The sequence below is a fragment of the Myotis myotis genome, unplaced genomic scaffold (genome assembly GCF_014108235.1).
Source record: "Myotis myotis isolate mMyoMyo1 unplaced genomic scaffold, mMyoMyo1.p scaffold_m19_p_69, whole genome shotgun sequence".
Lineage (NCBI taxonomy): Eukaryota > Metazoa > Chordata > Mammalia > Chiroptera > Vespertilionidae > Myotis > Myotis myotis.
This window is the reverse complement of record NW_023416378.1, coordinates 67,090-87,939: the sequence shown is the minus strand read 5'-3', so window position 1 is coordinate 87,939 and position 20,850 is coordinate 67,090. Positions and strand designations below refer to the sequence as shown.

Genomic DNA, 20,850 nt, shown 5'->3' with positions numbered 1-20,850 from the left:
TTAGCATAATACTCTCCAGGTCCCTCCATGCTGTCTCAAAGGGTAAAAATATCATTCCTTTTTACTGCTGCATAGTATTCCATGCTGTAAATGTGCCACAACTTTTTTATCCACTCAGCTACTCATGGGCATTTGGGCTGTTTTCAAATCTTAGCTATTGTAAATTGTGCTGCTATGAGCATAGGGGTGCATATATTTTTTTCTGATTGGTGTTTTGGGATTCTTAGGATATATTCCTAGAAATGGGATGACTGGGTCAAATGGCAGTTCCATTTTTAATTTTTTGAGGAAATTCCCATACTATTTCCCACAATGGCTACACCAATTTGCATTCCCACCAGCAGTGCACTAGTTCCCTATTCTCCACATCCTCACCAGCACTTGTTGCTTGTTGATTTATTGATGGTAGCCATTCTGGTAGTTTGTGAGATACCTCATTGTTGTTTCAGTTTGCATCTCTCTGATGACCAGTGACTTTGAACACATTTTCATATGTGTCTTGGCCATTTGTATGTCCTCTTTGGAGAAGTGTCTAAGTCCTTTACCCACTTTTAAATTGGATTGTTTGTCTTCCTTTTGTGGGGTTGTATGAGTTCTTTTTATAGGCTGTCCCCCCCCCCCCCAATGTATACACACTTTAACAGCTGATAACTCACTTAACTTTCACTCTTTTCAGGTTTAACTGATTTGAAATAATGGGTGAAGCCAGACAAATCTTTGAACAAAGAAAATTTGTCCTAAAGTGCTATTAAGCTTTTTTTTTTTTTTTTCCAACTTAGGGCCGAGGAAGCACAGCAGGCTGCACCCGTTCCCAAAGGCTTTATTGGTAAATATGCTTTAGAAAAGATGGATCCTTTCGCTTCCAGGTCAATGGAATGAAGAGTTGTGTCCCGGGACACATCAAGTGGAGCCAAGGGGACTGATGCTTTGTCCACCTCTTATTCATAGATCCAGTCAAAAGCACAAGACTTGTAGTTGACCAATTCTTCAGGCTTAAACCACAGGCTGATATGGGGATACATAAAAGATAAAGTTTAGGGGCGGGCGGCGGCTGGCGGTCGTCCGGGCGTCCGCGGGTCTCCGGGCCCATTCGAGGTCCGAATGCCACCGGAGGCTCCTGCGTCCTCCCCTCCCGCCGGGCGGACATTGCGGCATTGCGCCCGGCCCTGCGGGTCCAGGTCGGCGGGAGGAGGCATCCTCGCGAGGGGATCCCATTGACTCGAGATCCTTCCCCTCAGCCGCCGGGGAAGCAGCGGTCCCAGCCGAGGCCACCTGCTGACACGGTCCTGCGTGACCCTCCCGCTTGCTTGCAAGCGCTGGGATGGCATGGACGACCCACCCGCCGCCGCCACCCCTTCTTCACCAATTAAAATGATTTTTATTAAAAAAAAGATAAAGTTTATGGTACAAAACTGGCAACAATTGATGAATCAAGGACACACAAATACAGAACAAAATGATTTTTAATATTTGAGATTCCATTGCTTCGAATTATCAGCAGTGCCTGTACCAGAACGATCATTAGTTTAGTTTGAAAACAGGCATTGACAAAAAAAATATTCATTTCTATAGATTCTTTTAAATTTTGAAAAAAAAATGTATGTTAATAAACACTGACTTGATAATAATTGAAAGTGTGCATGCATTTTGGGGGGACATCCTGTATATTTTGGAAATTAGCCCCTTATCTGATGTATCATTGGAAAATATATTCTCCCATACAGTTGGTTCCCTTTCCATTTTGAAGATGGTTTCGTTTGCTGTGCAGAAGCTTTCAATTTTGATGTGGTCCCATTTGCTTACTTTTTCCTTTGTTTCTCTTGCCCTGGGGCCTAGCATTGTATCAGTGAAAATTCTGATGCATGAAATGGCTAAGATTTTGCTGCCTATGTTTTCCTCTAAGATTTTTTATGGTTTCACGACTTAAAATTAAGTCTTTTTTTTCCATTTTGAGTTTATTCTTGTGTATGGTGTAAGTAGGTAGTCTACTTTCATTTTTTTTGCATGTACCTGTCCAATTTCCCCAATACCATTTGAAGAGACTGTCTTGACTCCATTGTATGCTCTTGCCTCCTTTGTCAAACACACACACACACACACACACACACACACACACACACACACACACACACACAATGTTTTTATTGATTTCTGAGAGAGGAAGGGAGAGGGAGAAACATCAAAGAGAGAGAGAGAGTCATCAATTCACTGCCTCCCGCATGCCCCCTACTGGGGATTGAGCCTGCATCTGGGCATGTGCCCTGACTGGGAATCAAACCGGCAAACTGATGCTCGGGACAAACTGAGCCACACCGGCCAGGCTCCTTTGTCAAACACTGAGCGTAATGGCTTGGGTCAATTTCTGGGCTCTCTGTTCTATTCCATTGACCTATATTTTCAAAATGTAACAGAACTAGTTGTTAAAGTGTGTATATTTTGGGAGAAACCCTATATTTCTATGAGATACTAAGATAGTCAAATTCGTAGAGACATATGTAGAATTGCAATTTCCAGGGGACAAGGAGAGGGAGGAACGGGGAGTTTTTGTTTAATGGGGATTCATTTCAACTTAGAAAGTTGAAAAGAATTTTGGTTGTGGGTGGAGGTTATGGTTGTACAACAACATGAATGTACTTAACACTGAACTGTACACTTAAAATGATTAAGATGGTACATTTGATGATATGTGCATTTTATCTTATGTGCAATTTTTAAAACAAAAAAATCAACCCATATAATCAAGCACATTAAGAGGATAAGAAAAACCATATGGTCATCTCAATAGCTGCAAAAGTATGTGTTTAATGAAATGCAACACCTGTTCATGACAGCAAACAACACTTTGAGAGGAATTTCATTGAACTTATAGAGATTATCTACTTAAAAATCACTTACACCTCATGACATACCTAATGGTAAAATGTTTAGGGTTTTTCCTTAGATTCTGGTAAAAAGGCAAGGATGTCCATAATCCCTACTTATAGAGGTCCTACTCAGTACAATAAAGTAAAAAAAAAAAAAAGTAAATGGTATAAAGATTAGAAGGAATGGAGTAAAAATATTTGATCACAGATGACATATTTTATACATACAAAGTTTAAAATAAATTATTATAATTAACGAGTTGAGAAAAGTCACTGGATATAAGGTCAGTTTAAATCTATTATATGAAATATATATATACATATGTATGTAGTATATATGTATGTATATATGTAATATATATGTATAGTATATACTATGCATATTATAAATTTAATGTTATTATATTACATATACTGTACTATAATAATGTATTATTTATATATATATTTAATATATAGGGCAAAAGTAGGCTTACAGTTGGGAGTATACAAAACAGTTTATTCCCCTGGTTGGTGTGCTCAGTGGCTCACGCACTAAAGGGTTGCAGGTTTGATTCCTAGTCAAGGACACGTACCTCGATTGCAGATTTGACCCCCAACACTACTTGGGGTGTGTGCGGGAGGCAACTACTTGATTTATTTCTCTCATATTGATGTTTCTCTTTTTCTCTCTCCCTCTCCCTCTCTCTAAAAATTAATGGGAAAAATATCCTTGGGTGAGGATTAACAAAACAAACAAAAAACCTTAAATTATTTTTGTATTATTATTTATTAACTATGGCAACATTTCCTATATGAACCATAGCTTTACTTTTGCCCACCGCTGCATATTATGAAAATCAGAAAATGAAATTAAGATAATATTATTTATAACATCTAAATATTAAATACATAGAACTCACTTAACAACAATGTTCAAGACTTCTACACTGGAAAAATACAAAAACTGCTAAAGTTCTAAGATGTATATAAATGAAAGGTATAGCATGTTCATAGTCTAGGTGTCTCAATGTTGCTATATATTTAATGTAATGCCCATGAATATTCCAACTTCTTTGTGTAGAGAAATTGGAAAAAAAAAAACCCAACACTAAACAATGTGCATAAAAATGCCAAGGACTTAGAATTGCAGTGACAATTTTGAACAAGAACAAAATTAGAAGATGTACCACCAGATGCCAAAACTTACATCTGTTTCCACTAAGAACCTTTGGCGCTGAATAGAACAATAAAACAGAACAGGTAATCCAGAAACAGACCCTCGCATATTATGATCACCTGACTTATTATAAAGGGGGAGAGGAGAAGATGGTTTTTTCATTAAGTAATGTTGATTAAATTGTATATTCGAATGGAAAATATTAGTTTTAACCTCTATTCCACACCACACATAAAAATTAATTTTAGAATAGATTGTAGACCTAAAAGTAAAAACAATAAATATGCAGAAATGTAGCAAAATATCTTCATGATTTTGGGTTAGACAAATATTTCTTAAACTGGGCATAAAAGCACCAATCATAAATAATTGATGAATTACTCTTCATTAATATTAAAGACCTCTTTTTATCAAAGGACATCATTTAGAGAGATAAAAGGCAAGAAGCAGATGGGAGATATTTGCAATACAAATATCCAATAATACCTTATATATATAGAATTTTAAAGAAAACTATAAATAAAAGAATTCCTAATAAAAATGTGGACAAAAGTTTTGAACATGCATTTCTCAAAAGAGGATATTAAAAAGCCAATAAACACCTAAAAGGGGATTCAACATTATTAGCCACCAAGGAAATGGAAATTATATCTATAATGAGATACCATTACACACTAGAATCAGGCGTTGGAGCTTTACCACTCCAGTGAAACTGCTCTAGTAAAGGTGGCCGATATCATCTCCATCCCTAACCCAATGGACACTTTTCAGTTCTTATGTCATTTGAACCTGCTGACCATGCTCCTCTTTTTTAACAATCTTCACCCAAGGATATGTTTTTTTTTGTTTTTTTTGTTTTTTTTTTTTTTTTTTGCTTCTTGGTTACTTTTTTTTTTGTGATAAATAGATGATTTTTTTTTATTGCTTAAAGTATTACAAAGGGTATTACATATGTGTCCATTTTATCCCCCCGCCCTAGACAGTCCCCTAGCCTCCCCTATCCCCCAATGTCTTATGTCCACTGGTTATGCTTATATGCATGCATACAAGTCCTTTAGTTGATCTCTTACCCCCTACCTCCTGCCCCGCAACCCTCCCCGGCCTTCCTGCTGCAGTTTGACAATCTGTTTGAGGCAGCTCTGCCTCTGTATCTATTATTGTTCAAAAGTTTATAATGGTCTCTATTATCCATGAATGAGTGAGATCATGTGGCATTTTTCCTTCATTGACTGGCTTATTTCACTTAGCATAATGCTCTCCAGTTCCATCCATGACGTTGCAAATGGTATGAGTTCCTTCCTTTTTACAGCAGCATAGTATTCCATCGTGTAGATGTACCACAGTTTTCTAATCCATTCATCTACTGATGGGCACTTAGGCTGTTTCCAGATCTTAGCTATGGTGAATTGTGCTGCTATGAACATAGGGGTGCATATATCCTTTCTGATTGGTGTTTCTGGTTTCTTGGGATATATTCCTAGAAGTGGGATCACAGGGTCAAATGGGAGTTCCATTTTCAGTTTTTTAAGGAAACTCCATACTGTCTTCCATAGTGGCTGCACCAGTCTGCATTCCCACCAGCAGTGCACAAGTGTTCCTTTTTCTCCACATCCTCTCCAGCACTTGTCGTTTGTGGATTTGTTGATGATAGCCAGTCTGACAGGTGTGAGATGGTACCTCATTGTTGTTTTGATTTGCATCTCTCGGATGATTAGTGACTTTGAGCATGTTTTCATATGTCTCTTGGCTTTCTGAATGTCCTCTTTTGAAAGGTGTCTATTTAGGTCCTTTGCCCATTTTTTGATTGGATTGTTTATCTTCCTTTTGTTAAGTTGTATGAGTTCCCTATAAATTTTGGAGATTAGGCCCTTATCAGATATGACATTGGCAAATATGTTTTCCCACACAGTGGGTTTTCTTGTTGTTTTGTTGATGGTTTCTTTTGCTGTGCAGAAGCTTTTTATTTTGATGTAGTCCCATTTGTTCATTTTCTCTTTCGATTCAAGTGCCCTAGGAGCTGTATCAATGAAGAAATTGCTTCGGCATATGTCTGAGATTTTGTTGCCTTTGGATTCTTCTAGAATTTTTATGGTTTCCTGTCGTACATTTAAGTCCTTTATCCATTTTGAGTTTATTTTTGTGTATGGTGTAAGTTGGTGGTCTAGTTTCATTTTATTGCATATATCTGTCCAATTTTCCCAACACCATTTATTGAAGAGACTATCTTGGCTCCATTGTATGTTCTTGCCTCCTTTGTCAAATATTAATTGAGCATATTGGTTCGGGCCGATTTCTGGGTTCTCTATTCTATTCCATTGATCTATATGCCTATTCTTGTGCCAGTACCAGGCAGTTTTAGAACAGTGGCTTTGTAATACATCTTGATATCTGGTATTGAGATCCCACCTACTTTGGTCTTTTTCAGGATTGCTGCAGCTATTCGGGGTCTTTTTTTATTCCAGATGAATTTTTGGAGAGTTCGTTCTAGATCTCTGAAGTATGCCGTTGGTATTTTAATGGGAAGTGCGTTGAATTTATAGATTGCTTTGGGTAGTATGGACATTTTAATGATGTTGATTCTACCAATCCATGAACACGGTATGTTCTTCCATCTGTTTATGTCTTCCTCTATATCTTTTTTCAACGTCCTGTAGTTTTCTGAGTAGAGGTCTTTTACCTCTTTAGTTAAGTTTATTCCTAGGTAGCTTAATTTTTTTGGTGCGATGGTAAACGGGATTGTTTTTATAATCTCTCTTTCTGAAAGTTCACTATTGGTGTATAGAAATGCCTCGGATTTCTTGAGGTTAATTTTGTATCCTGCTACATTGCCAAATTCATGTATTAAGTCCAGTAGCTTTTTGATGGAGTCTCTAGGGTTTTGTATGTATAATATCATGTCGTCTGCAAATAAGGACAGTTTTACTTCCTCTTTTCCAATTTGGATGCCTTTTATTTCTTCTTCTTGCCGAATTGCAATGGCTAACACTTCCAGTACTATGTTGAACATGAGTGGTGAGAGGGGGCATCCCTGTCTTGTTCCTGTTCTTAGGGGAAATGGTGTTAGTTTTTGTCCATTGAGTATGATGTTGGCTGTGGGCCTGTCATATATGGCTTTTATTATGTTGAGGTATGATCCTTCTACTCCCACCTTGCTGAGAGCTTTTATCAAAAATGGGTGTTGAATTTTGTCAAATGCTTTTTCTGCATCAATTGATATGACCATGTGGTTTTTTTCTTTCAATTTGTTTATGTGATGTATCACGTTTATTGATTTGCGGATATTGTACCATCCTTGCATCCCTGGGATAAATCCTACTTGGTCATGGTGTATGATCTTTCTGATGTACTGCTGGATCCGATTTGCTAAGATTTTGTTGAGGATTTTGGCATCTATGTTCATGAGGGATATTGGCCTGTAATATTCTTTCATTGTGTTGTCTTTACCTGGTTTTGGTATTAGGGTGATGCTGGCTTCATAGAATGAGCTTGGAAGTGTTCCTTCCTCTTGGATTTTTTGTAGTAGTCTGAGGAGGATAGGTTTTAGTTCTTCCTTGAATGTTTGGTAAAACTCCCCTGTGAAGCTGTCTGGTCCTGGGCTTTTGTTTGCTGGAAGCTTTTTGATGACTGCTTCAATTTCTTCCATAGTTATTGGCCTGTTGAGATTTTTAGATTCTTCCTGATTGAGTTTTGGAAAGTTGTATTTTTCTAGGAATTTGTCCATTTCCTCCAGGTTGTCTAGTTTGTTGGAGTAGAGCTGTCCATAGTATTTTTTAACAATCATTTGTATTTCTGTGGGGTCTGTTGTTATTTCGCCTCTATCGTTTCTGATTTTGTTTATTTGGGTCCTCTCTCTTTGCTTCTTGGTGAGTCTGGCTAGAGGTTTGTCAATCTTGTTTATCCTTTCAAAGAACCAGCTCTTGGTTTCATTGATTTTCTGTATTGTTTTTTTGGTCTCTATGTCATTTATTTCTGCTCTAATCTTTATTATCTCCTTCCTTCTGCTCACTCTGGGGTTTTCTTGTTGCTCTCTTTCTAATTCTTTGAGTTGTAGAGTTAGATGATTTACTACCATTTTTTCTTGTTTTTTGAGATAGGCCTGTAGAGCTATAAACTTCCCTCTCAGGACTGCTTTCATTGTGTCCCATAGGTTTTGGATTGTTGTGTTTTCATTGTCATTAGTTCCCAGGATGTTTCGAATTTCTTCTTTGATTTCATTGGTAACCCAATCAATATTTAATAGCATGCTATTCAGCTTCCAGGTGTTTGAGTATTTTGGGTTGTTTTTATTGTAGTTTATTTCTAATATTATGCCATCGTGGTCTGCGAAGATGCTTTTTATGATTTCAATTTTCTTGAATTTGGGGATACTTTGCTTGTGACCCAATATATGGTCTATTTTTGAATATGTCCTATGAGCATTTGAGTAGAATGTATATTCCCTGGCTTTCGGGTGAAGTGTTCTGAAGATGTCTATTAAGTCCATCTGATCTAGTGAGTCATTTAGGATTGCTGTATCTTTGCTGATTATTTGTCTAGAGGACTTATCCAGTGCTGTCAGTGGTGTATTAAAGTCCCCTACTATGATTGTATTGTTGTCGATCTCTCCTTTGATATCTTCCAGGAGTTTTTTTATGAATTTGGGTGCTCCTGCATTGGGTGCATATATGTTTACCAGGGTTATATCTTCTTGTTGTATTGATCCCTTTAGTATTATGAAGTGGCCTTCCTTATCTCTTGTTATGGCCTTCACTTTGAGGTCTATTTTGTCCAATATAAGTATTGCTACCCCAGCTTTCTTTTCCTTTCCATTTGCCTGAAAGATATTTTTCCATCCTTTCACTTTCAGTCTGTGTGAGTCCCTTCTAATGAGGTGGGTTTCTTGTAGACAGCAGATGTATGGGTCATGTTTTTTTATCCATTCAGCCACTCGATGTCTTTTGTTTGGAGCATTTAGTCCGTTTACATTTAAAGTTATTATTGAAAGGTACTTGTTTGTAGGCATTTCTGTTTTTGTGTGGCTGTTTTCTTTCTGAGCTTTTTATTTCTTATTTTTATACCAGTCCCTTTAGCATTCCTTGCATTGCTGGCTTGGTGGTGATAAACTCCCTTAGCCTTTTTTTGTCTGTGAAGCTTCTTATTTCCCCTTCAAGTTTGAATGATAGCCTTGCTGGATAGAGTATTCTTGGATTCAGTCCTTTGCTTTGCATCACTTTGTAAATTTCCGTCCATTCTTTTCTGGCCTGATGTGTTTCTGTTGAGAAATCATTTGACAATCTAATGGGAGATCCCTTGTATGTAACTTTCCGTCTCTCTCTTGCAGCCTGTAAGATTCTCTCTTTGTCCTGAACATTTGCCATGGTAATTATGATGTGTCTTGGTGTGGGTCTTTTTGGGTTCACCTTGTTTGGGACTCTCTGGGCTTGTGTGACTTTTTTCTTCCCCACCTCAGTGAAGTTTTCTGATATTATTTCTTCTAATAGGTTTTCTAATCCTTGTTCATCCTTCTGTTGTTCTGGTACCCCTATTATTCGTATGTTGTTTCGTTTCATGTTGTCCCAAAGCTCCCTTAGGCTCTCCTCCTGTCTTTTCATTTTTTTCTCCAATTGCAGTACGTTTTGGGTGTGTTTTGCTTCCTTGTCTTCTAAATCACTAATTCGGTCCTCCGCTTCTCCTAGTCTACTGTTGATACTTTCAATGGAGTTTTTCATTGCAGCTATATCACTCTTCATTTCTTCTTGGGTCTTACTTAAGTTGTTGATTTTTTCATCTGTTTCTTCTAGCTTCTTCCATATGTTATCGATTTTTTCATCTGTTTCTTCTTGCTTCTTGGAGAGGTTGTCGATTTTTTCCTCCATCCGGTTTATGCACTCTAGGACCCTTATTCTGAATTCTTTTTCTGTCATGTTGCATTCCTCTGTATTACTTAGCTGCTTTTCTGGAGAGTCCTACTTCTCTTTCCTTTGGGGGTTTCTCTGTCTACCCATGTTTGATCTCGCTGACATATCTAGATGTTGAGTCGTTCAGTGGCTGCTCCCTTGGTGGCAGTGACTCCTTGGTCTGTGGTTGCTCTTCGGGCGGTTGCGGTAGCAGCTGCTCTTCAGTTGGCAGCAGCTCCTCTGGTGGGTGCTGTTCACAGCTGTGGTGGCTCTTCTGGCTGGTGGGGCAAGGTTTCACGTACAGCTGCTGTTCCTCAGCAGAGGGTGTGGTGCTCAGGAGGGTGCTGTTGCTTGGATCTGCTGCGTTGTTTTAAAGGCACAAAATACAACACAACAAGGCACCACGTACCAGGCACTATACACAAATATATTCACGATATTAATAACCCCAAATAAGGGTGACCACCTGAATTAAGAGAATTAGGGGATAAGGAAGAAGGAAGAGAAAAAGAGAAAAGAGAAAAAAGAAAAGAAAATTAGGGACCAAAAAAAGGAGTGCAAAAATGAAATTGGGAAAAAGGAGGGGGGAAAATAAAAGCGAGAAAAGAAAAGAAAAGAAAAAAAAAAGAGCGAAAAGAGAGAATGAAGTGGAAGAGGGGAAGAGACTTTTTTATATGAGGAGAATACTCCTATAGAACAGCCATTAATCCCAACAAATTCCAGCAACAGCTCCCTGGAGATGAATGCAAACTAGAAACAACCAATAATATAACGATGAAAATAGAATGGAGAACACTAATCCCAAAATAAAATAAAGAGAAAATAAAATGGCACTTTAAAAAAAAAATGGTAAAATGGTAGCAGTAATAATGCTGGTTAAAAATAAGAAGGTAGTAATTAAAAGGGTAAAATCAGGTGATGGAAAAAAGAAGAGGAAAAAGAAAAAAAAAAGAAGAAGAAGAAAAAAAAAAGAAAAAAAAATTGGTTTCTTAGTTAAAAGGTGAAAAAAGAAAAAAAAAATATTGCAGTAGTGAAGGTCCTTCGGTTCTTCTATTCTTCAGTGTGGCTCGCCTTAGACCTGCCAGGTATTCAGGAGAGTGTTGAGTTTCCCTGCGATACCCTGTTCCTCTGTGTTGTAAACCACAGTCCTTATTTTAAAGCAAGCCGCATTTGTTTCCCAGACTGCCTTATTTTGTGTTTAGCAAAGAGTCAGTTTGTGGGTCAGCCTCTGGGTGGCAGTGTTCTGGGGTTGGCCTCTGAGGCTATAGGGCCTCTCTGTCCAGTGGAAGTTCACTGCCCAGAGCTGGCTGCGTAAGAGTTACCAGTGCTGTGTTGTTGCTGGGATTGAAAATCCCTCTATAGGCCAGACCCTGTTAACTCCCAGGGACTGATCAGGTTATTTTAATCCTTGATCTCCTACAGGGTGGAATCTGGGTGTGGCTGTGCTCCTTGCCTGGGGGCTGGGGGGAGGAGTCTCACTCTCCGGAGAGAATGGCTGCCTCAGTCCTGGGCTCAGGGGTGACTCAGCACTCAATTTGCTGCCACCTCTCCCGGCCTCCCTTCTCTCCTCAGTCTCTCCCCAGATTCCACTCCTCCGCACACTCTCCCTCTCTTCAGCACAGGTGAGTGTCTGTATCCGAAATGTCCCATGAACAGGATTCAGTGAAAACAAACAAACAAACGCCGGCCGAGGAAACGGGGAAGGCTTGGTTTCTGTAAGCTTCTTCTCTTACCGGGACTGCATGGTCTGGTCAGCTCTTCAGGCTGCCCCCTTTAGGCTCAGTCCTCCGTGATCACAGAACCCAGCTCTCAATTCCCCCGGCAGCGCCAGGAATCCCGCGGTTCTCCTTTCCCCCGTTAGGGGCTGTGCCTGTCCCAAGGGACGCGGCTGTCTGCCACGCGGTCTCCCTCCAACTCTCTGGGCTCAGAGGTCTGGCAAACTTTCCTGCCCAAATCCCTGGTTTTTTTACCTTTCCAGGGGAGTTCTGCTCTTCCCGGCTGCAAACCGTCTCGCCAGCTGAGGAATTTCGCCAATTCGGGGTGGATGTTACTAGTTTCAGCTGCTCACTCCATTTGCTCAGGGACACGACCTGGGACGCGTCTGCCTATACCGCCGCCATCTTCCCCCCCCAGGATATGTTTTTATTGATTTCTAGAGAGAGAGAGAGAAACATGGATGTGAGAGAGAAACATCAATCAGTTGCTTCTTGTATGCACTCTGACTGGGGACTAAACCTGCAACCTAGGTATGTGCCCTGACTGGGAATCAAACCTGCACACTTTTGTCTATGGGATGCTTAAACCAACTGAGCCACCTGGCCAGGGCATTGCTCCTCTTCCTGAAATGCTTGGCTCTAAAACAGGGATAGGAGACAGGGTCTCGGTGTGGTTTTAGGAGGTAGAAAGAAGCAGCCAATAGAGTTGGCATCATAACATCAATTGTTTGACAACAGGTGGTTTTATAAATATACTAGAGACCCGTTGCACAAAAATTTGTGCACTCATTGGGGAGGGGGTCCCCTCAGCCCGGCCTGTGCCCTTTTGCAGTCTGGGACCCCTCAGGGGATGACCACCTACTGGCTTAGGCCTGCTCCCCGGGGAATTGGGCCTAAGCTGGCAGTCAGACATCCCTCTGGCAGCCTGAGAGCCCTCGGGGGATGTCCACTTGCCAGCGGGGAGCAGACCTAAACTGCAGTCGGACATCCTTAGCGCTGCTGAGGAGGGAGGAGAGGCTCCCACCATCACCGCTGTACTGGCAGACATCAGCCTGGCCTGTGGCTGAGCAGAGCTCCCCCATGTGGGAGCTCACTGACCACCAGAGGGCAGCTCCTGCATTGAGCGTCTGCCCCCTGGTGGTCAGTGTGTGTCATAGTGACCACTCATTCCCAGTCATTCTGCTGTTAGGGTCAGTTTGCATATTACCCTTTTATTATATAGGATAGAGGCCTGGTGCATGGGCTGGGGCCGGCTGGTTTGCCCTGAAGGGTGTCCCGGATCAGGGTGGGGGTCCCGCTTGGGTGCCTGGCCAGCCTGGGTGAGGGGGCTGATGGCTCTTTGCAGCTGGTCACACCCCCTTCAGGGTGGGGGTCCCCACTGGGGTGCCTGGCCAGTCTGGGTGAGGGGCTGAGGGCTGTTTTTAGGCTGGCTGGTGACTGAAGCTCCTAGCCTCTTTTTTTCTTTTTTATTCTGGGATTTATTTACCTTTTATAATTGACACTTTGTTGCCATCACTGGACCTGAGAGCCGGCTCCTGCTCACTCTAGCTCCAAGGCCATGACCTGCTGAAAGCAGGTGTCTGAGGTTTGTTTAGCTTCTACAATTGAAACTTTGTTGCCATCACTGGAGCTAAGAGCTGGCTCCTGGTTGCTCCAGTTCTGTGGCCACGGCCTGCTGAAAGTAGGTATCTAGGGTTTGTTTAGCTTCTATAATTGAAACTTTGTTCCTTTCGGAGCTCAGAGCTGGGCCGCGGCAGGCAGGGAACCTTGGCTTCCTCCATCACTGGAGCAAGCAAGCCTCCTGCTCGCTTCAGCTGCATAGCTGCTGGCCGCCATCTTGGTTGGGTTAATTTGCATATCGTGTTGCTTAGCCAATGGGAGACATAGCAAAGGTACGGTCAATTACCATGTTTGTCTATTATTAGATAGGACTAGAGGCTCAGTGCATGGATTTGTGCACCAGTGGGGTCCTTCGGCCTGGCCTGCACCCTCTCACAATCCAGGACCCCTCAGAGGATGTCAGAGAGCCAGTTTCAGCCAGATCCCTGCAGGCCAGGCCAAGGGACCCCCACTGGTACACGAACCCATGCACCAGGCATCTAGTATGCATATAAGATCTTTGGTTAATCTCTTCCCACTCTCCCCCTCCCCCCTTCCCTCTGAGATTCATGAGTCTGTTCCATGTTTCCATGCCTGTGCATTGAGCGTCTTCCCCCTGGTGGTCAGTGTGCATCATAGCTACCGAATGGTTGAATGGTGGCTTAGGCTTTCATATATATACTAAAGGCCTGCTGCACGAAGAGATTTGTGCAATAGGCCTTCCTTCCCCTGGCTACCGGCACTGGTTTTCCTCTGGCACCCAGGACCCAGGCCTTTGCTCCAACTGCAGTGGAGAAGCCAAGCCTGGAGGCTTCTCTGCTCTGGCTGCAGCAGAGAAGGTAAGCCTCTTCAGTCTTCAGTCGTCTTCAATCTTCGCTTGGGTGGAGCCTTCAGTCTTCACTCCACACCTGCATATGCAAATTAACCACCATCTTTTTTTGGGTTAATTTGCATACTCATCCTGATTGGCTGGTGGGCATAGCGGAGTGACACCAATTTGCATGTTTCTTTTATTAGTATAGATTAGAGGCCCAGTGCACGAAATTCATGCATGGAGGGGGGGGTTCCCTCAGCCCAGCCTATACCCACTCCAATCGGGAACTCCTTGGGGGATGTCCGTCGGTTTAGGCCCAATTGGGATCGGGCCTAAACCAGCGGTCAGACACCCCTCTCACAATCTGGGACCGCTGGCTCCTAACCACTCACCTGCCTGCCTGATGCCCTTAACCCCTCTGCCTGCCTGCCTGATCTTCCCTAACCTTTCTGCCTGCCTGCCTGATCGTCCCTAACCTTTCTGCCTGCCTGATTGCCCCTAACTGCCTCTGCCTGCCTGCCTGATCGCCCCTAACTGCCTCTGCCTGCCTGCCTGATCACCCCTAACTACCCTCCCCTGCTGTCCTGATCTCGCCCCCAACTGCCCTCTCCTGCCAGCCTGGTTGCCCCCAACTGTCCTTACCTACTGGCCTGATTGTGCCCTAACAACCTCTGCCTGCCTGATCACCCCTAACTGCCCTCCCTTGCTGATCTGATCTCGCCCCCAAATGCCCTTCCCTGCTGGCCTGATCACCCCTAACTGCTTCTGCCTGGCTGATCACTCCTAACTGCCCTCCCCTGCTGTCGTGATCTCGCCCCCAACTGCCCTCTTCTGCCAGACAATTTGGTTCTGGTCACATTCTATGCCAATCAGTGTCAAAATCTCCGCCACCTAGGCAGCCATTGACTCCTCACAGTTGACCCAGATTTGGTTCTGATTGGTCAGTTTCTATGCCAGTCAGTGACTCTGGGCCTATCAATGGGGCCTGATCAAAAAGGCGGGGCTGATCAGCAGCTCCAGTGGAGGCCTGGAGAGAAATGGAGGTGCGGCTGTTGGCTAGGCTAGGAAAGGAAGAGAGGCAAGTTCTGATCAACGGCTGTCACAGAGGCTACGGATCAGATGCTGCCCCTCTCTCTCTCTGCAGGCCTCTCTCCAGGCCTGATCTGCAGCCCCCTAGGCAGTCAGTGCTGGGTGGCCCTGGCAGCCAGCACTGACTTCTGGTCTGGTCAAGCCTTGGGTCATTACGACCCTGGCTCTTTATTAGGTTTTTAACTTTTTTTTTCTTTTTATTGCTTAAAGTATTACAGAATATTACATATGTCTCCTTTTTTCCCCCCCACCCTTGACAATCCCCTGGCCTCCCCTACCCCCCAGTGTCTTATGTCCATTGGTTATGCTTATATGCATGCATACAAGTCCTTTGGTTGATCTCTTACCCACCCCCCTCCTACCCTCCCACCCTCCCCAGCCTTCCTGCTATAGTTTGACAGTCTGTTCGAGGCAGCTCTGCCTCTGTATCTATTTTTGTTCATAAGTTTATAATGGTCTTTATTATCTAGAAATGAGTGAGATCATGTGGTATTTTTCCTTCATTGACTGGCTTATTTCACTTACCATAATGCTCTCCAGTTCCATCCATGCTGTTGCAAATGGTAAGAGTTCCTTCTTTTTTACAGCAGCATAGTATTCCATTGTGTAGATGTACCACGGTTTTCTAATCCATTCATCTACTGATGGGCACTTAGGCCGTTTCCAGATCTTAGCTATGGTGAATTGTGCTCCTATGAACATAGGGGTGCATATATCCTTTCTGACTGGTGTTTCTGGCTTCTTGGGATATATTCCTAGAAGTGGGATCACAGGGTCAAATGGGAGTTCCATTTGTAGTTTTTTGAGGAAACTCCATACTGTCTTCCATAGTGGCTGCACCAGTCTGCATTCCCACCAGCAGTGCATGAGTGTTCCTTTTTCTCCACATCCTCTCCAGCACTTGTCGTTTGTTGATTTGTTGATGATAGCCAGTCTGACAGGTGTGAGATGGTACCTCATTGTTGTTTTGATTTGCATCTCTGGGATGATTAGTGACTTTGAGCATGTTTTCATATGTCTCTTGGCTTTCTGAATGTCCTCTTTTGAGAGGTGTCTATTTAGATCCTTTGCCCATTTTTTGATTGGATTGTTTATCTTCCTTTTGTTAAGTTGTATGAGTTCCCTATAAATTTTGGAGATTAGGCCCTTATCAGATATGACATTGGCAAATATGTTTTCCCACCCAGTGGGTTTTCTTGTTGTTTTGTTGATGGTTTTTTTGCTGTGCAGAAGCTTTTTATTTTGTTGTAGTCCCATTTGTTTATTTTCTCTTTAGTTTCCGTTGCCCTAGGAGTTGTATCGGTGAAGAAATTGCTTCGGCATATGTCTGAGATTTTGTTGCCTTTGGATTCTTCTAGTATTTGTATGGTTTCCCGTCGTATATTTAAGTCCTTTATCCATTTTGAGTTTATTTTTGTATATGGTGTAAGTTGGTGGTCTAGTTTCATTTTCTTGCATGTATCTGTCCAATTTTCCCAACACCATTTATTGAAGAGACTATCTTGACTCCATTGTATGTTCTTGCCTCCTTTGTCAAATATTAATTGAGCATACTGGTTGGGGCTGATTTCTGGGCTCTCTATTTTATTCCATTGATCTATATGTCTGTTCTTGTGCCAGTACCAGGCAGTTTTGAGAACAGTGGCTTTGTAATACAGCTTGATATCTGGTATTGAGATCCCACCTACTTTGTTTTTTCTCAGGATCGCTGCAGCTATTCGGGGTCGTTTTTTATTCCAGATGAATTTTTGGAGAGTACGTTCTAGGTCTGTGAAATATGCCATGGGTATTTTAATGGGAAGTGCGTTGAATTTATAGATTGCTTTGGGCAGTATGGACATTTTAATGATGTTGATTCTACCAATCCAAGAACATGGTATGTTCTTCCATCTCTTTATGTCTTCCTCTATCTCTTTTTTCAACATCCTGTAGTTTTCTGAGTAGAGGTCTTTTACCTCTTTAGTTAAGTTTATTCCTAGGTACCTTAATTTTTTTGGTGCGATGGTAAATGGGATTGCTTTTTTAGTCTCTCTTTCTGCACATTCTCTATTGGTGTATAGAAATGCCATAGATTTCTTGGCGTTAATTTTGTATCCTGCTACTTTGCCAAATTTTTATTAAGTCTAATAGTTTATTGATGGAGTCTTTTAGGGTTTTTTAAGTATAATATCATGTCATCTGCAAATAAGGACAGTTTTACTTCTTCTTTTCCAATTTGGATGCCTTTTATTTCTTCTTGTCTAATTGCAATGGCTAATACTTCCAGTACTATGTCGAACAGGAGTGGTGAGAGTGGGCATCCCTGTCTTGTTCCTGTTCTTAGGGTAAATGGTGCTAGTTTTTGTCCATTGAGTATGATGTTGGCTGTGGGTCTGTCATATATGGCTTTTATTATGTTGAGGTATGATCCTTCAATTCCCACCTTGCTGAGAGTTTTTATCAAAAATGGGTGTTGAATTTTGTCGAAAGCTTTTTCTGCATAAATTGATATGACTATGTGTTTTTTTTCTTTTAATTTATGTGATGTATCACGTTTATTGATTTGCAGATATTGTACCATCATCCTTGCATCCCTGGGATAAATCCTACTTGGTCGTGGTGTATGATCTTTCTGATGTACTGCTGGATCCGATCTGCTAAGATTTTGTTGAGCATTTTGGCATTTATGTTCATGAGGGATATTGGCCTGTAATATTCTTTCATTGTGTTGTCTTTACCTGGTTTTGGTATTAGGGTGATGCTGGCTTCATAGAATGAGCTTGGAAGTGTTCCTTCCTCTTGGATTTTTTGTAGTAGTCTGAGGAGGATAGGTTTTAGTTCTTCCTTGAATGTTTGGTAAAACTCCCCTGTGAAGCTGTCTGGTCCTGGGCTTTTGTTTGCTGGAAGCTTTTTGATGACTGCTTCAATTTCTTCCATAGTTATTGGCCTATTGAGATTTTTAGATTCTTCCTGATTAAGTTTTGGAATGTTGTATTTTTCTAGGAATTTGTCCATTTCCTCCAGGTTGTCTAGTTTGTTGGAGTAGAGTTGTCCATAGTATTTTTTAACAATCATTTGTATTTCTGTGGGATCTGTTGTTATTTCATCTCTATCATTTCTGATTTTGTTGATTTGAGTCCTTTCTCTTTGCTTCTTGGTGAGCCTGGCTAGAGGTTTGTCAATCTTGTTTATCCTTTCAAAGAACCAGCTCTTGGTTTCATTGATTTTCTGTATTGTTTTTTTGGTCTCTATGTCATTTATTTCTGCTCTAATCTTTATTATCTCCTTCCTTCTGCTCACTCTGGGCTTTTCTTGTTGCTCTCTTTCTAATTCTTTGAGCTGTAGATTTAGATGATTTACTACCATTTTTTCTTGTTTGTTGAGATAGGCCTGTAGAGCTATAAACTTCCCTCTCAGGAATGCTTTCATTGTGTCCCAAAGGTTTTGGATTGTTGTGTTTTCATTGTCATTAGTTTCCAGGATGTTTTTAATTTCTTCTTTGATCTCATTGGTAACCCAATCAATATTTAATAACGTGCTATTCAGCTTCCAAGTGTTTGAGTATTTTGAGTTGTTTTTATTGTAGTTTATTTCTAATATTATGGCCTTGTGATCTGAGAAGATGCTTGGTATGATTTCAATCTTCTTGAATTTGGGGAGACTTTGTTTGTGACCCAATATGTGGTCTATTTTTGAAGATGTCCCATGAGCACTTGAGAAGAACGTATATTTTGTGGCTTTGGGGTGAAGTGTTCTGAAGATGTCAATTAAGTCCATCTGATCTAGTGAGTCATTTAGGATTGCTGTTTCTTTGCTGAGTTTTTGTCTAGCAGATTTATCCAGTGATGCCAGTGGTGTATTAAAGTCCCCTACTATGATTGTATTGTTATCGATCTCTCCCCTGATATTTTCCAGGAGTTTTCTTATGTATGTGGGTGCTCCTGCATTGGGTGCATATATGTTTATCAGGGTTATATCCTCTTGTTGTATTGATCCCTTTAGTATTATGAAGTGGCCTTCCTTATCTCTTGTTATGGTCTTCACTTTGAGGTCTATTTTATCTGATAGAAGTATTGCTACCTCAGCTTTTTTTTCATTTCCATTTGCCTGAAAGATATTTTTCCATCCCTTCACTTTCAGTCTGTGTGAGTCCCTTCTAATAAGGTGCATCTCTTGTAGACAGCAAATATATGGGTCATGTTTTTTTTTATCCATTCAGCCACTCAATGTCTTTTGATTGGACCATTTAGTCCATTTACGTTTAAAGTTATTATTGAAAGGTACTTGTTTGTAGCCATTTCTATTTTTTTTTGTGTGGCTGTTTTCTTTCTGGGCTTTTTAGTTCTCCTTTTTACACCAGTCCCTTTAGCATTTCTTGCATTGCTGGCTTGGTGGTGATAAACTCCCTTAGCCTTTTTTTTTGTCTGTGAAGCTTCTTATTTCCCCTTCAATTTTGAATGATAGCCTTGCTGGATAGAGTATTCTTGGATTCAGTCCTTTGCTTTGCATCACTTTTTAAATTTCTGTCCATTCTTTTCTGGTCTGATGTGTTTCTGTTGAGAAATCATTTGATAATCTGATGGGGGATCCTTTGTAGGTAACTCTCTGTTTCTCTCTTGCAGCCTTTAAGATTCTCTCTTTGTCTTGTACATTTGCCATCGTTATTATGATGTGTCTTGGTGTGGGTCTTTTGGGGTTCATCTTGCCTGGGACTCTCTGTACTTGTGTAACTTTTTTTTCCCCCATATCTGGGAAGTTTTCTGACATTATTTCTTCAAATAGATTTTCTGATCCTTGCTGCTTTTCTTGTCCTTCTTGCAGCCCTATTATGCGTATGTTACTTCGTTTCATGTTGTCCCAAAGCTCCCTTAGGCTCTCCTCCTGCTTTTTAATTTTTTTCTCCAGTTGCTGTTCAGATTGAGCTTGTTTCTCTTCCTTATCTTCTAATTCACTAATTCGGCCCTCTGCTTCTTCTAGTCTGCTGTTGAAACTTTCCATGGTGTTTTTGATTGTAGCTATATCACTTTTCATTTCTTCCTGATTCTTGCATAGGTTGTTGATTTTCTCATCCATCCGGTGAATGAATTGTACAACCATTATTCTGAATTCTTTTTCTGTCATGCTGCATGCTTCAACTTCATTAATTTCCTTTCTTGGAGACTCCTCATTGTCTTTCCTCTGGGTGTTGTTTCGTCTCTTCATTCTGATTATCTCCTGATGGTTCAAATGTCGAGTTGCGTGGGCCTGGGCCGTGTGCAGTGGGAGCCTCCCACCACCCTAGTGTCACTGAAGAGCTCTGACACTAAGATATGTGGTTGTTGTGGGTTGGTGGGAACCAGGCTCGCTCAGAGTCAATGTTGTCAGCGCTCAATGTGGCCTCGTGCGTGCCCTTAGGATCAGGGACCCTGCCTGCACCGTACTGAAACAGAGAACCCCCTGGAGCGTGTTGAAAACCAGAGCCCCCTAGCGTGCGCCAGGAGTCAGAGTTCCCCAAGAATCCAGTATCAGAGTCTCTGTTGCTTCGTGCGACCTTGCTGTGAGAATCAGGGTCCCTGTGTGCCCTTGCACCAGGAATTAGAGTCACTGGCTCTTAGTATGAATGCACAGGAAATCAGGATCTCAGGCGCAGGTGATAAGAAACAGTCAATTCACTGGTGCTTGGTGCTGCCTCCTGCCCAGAGAATCGGGGTCCCTGGGCCTGTGATATGCGGGACAAATTCCCGGTGTTCGCACAATTGCTCCCAGCCCAGGGCTC

General features: G+C 41.6%; 1 long non-coding RNA gene across 1 annotated transcript; it reads right to left on the bottom strand.

Annotated features, from left to right (window-relative positions):
• Positions 1–804: 804 nt before the first annotated feature.
• LOC118659689 lies at positions 805–11,931 on the bottom strand. The gene is made up of 2 exons (XR_004968658.1): positions 11,870–11,931; positions 805–1,005 (listed from the first exon to the last, which is right to left on the bottom strand). It is a non-coding gene; the product is annotated as an uncharacterized LOC118659689 (long non-coding RNA).
• Between the last annotated feature and the right edge of the window lie 8,919 nt (positions 11,932–20,850).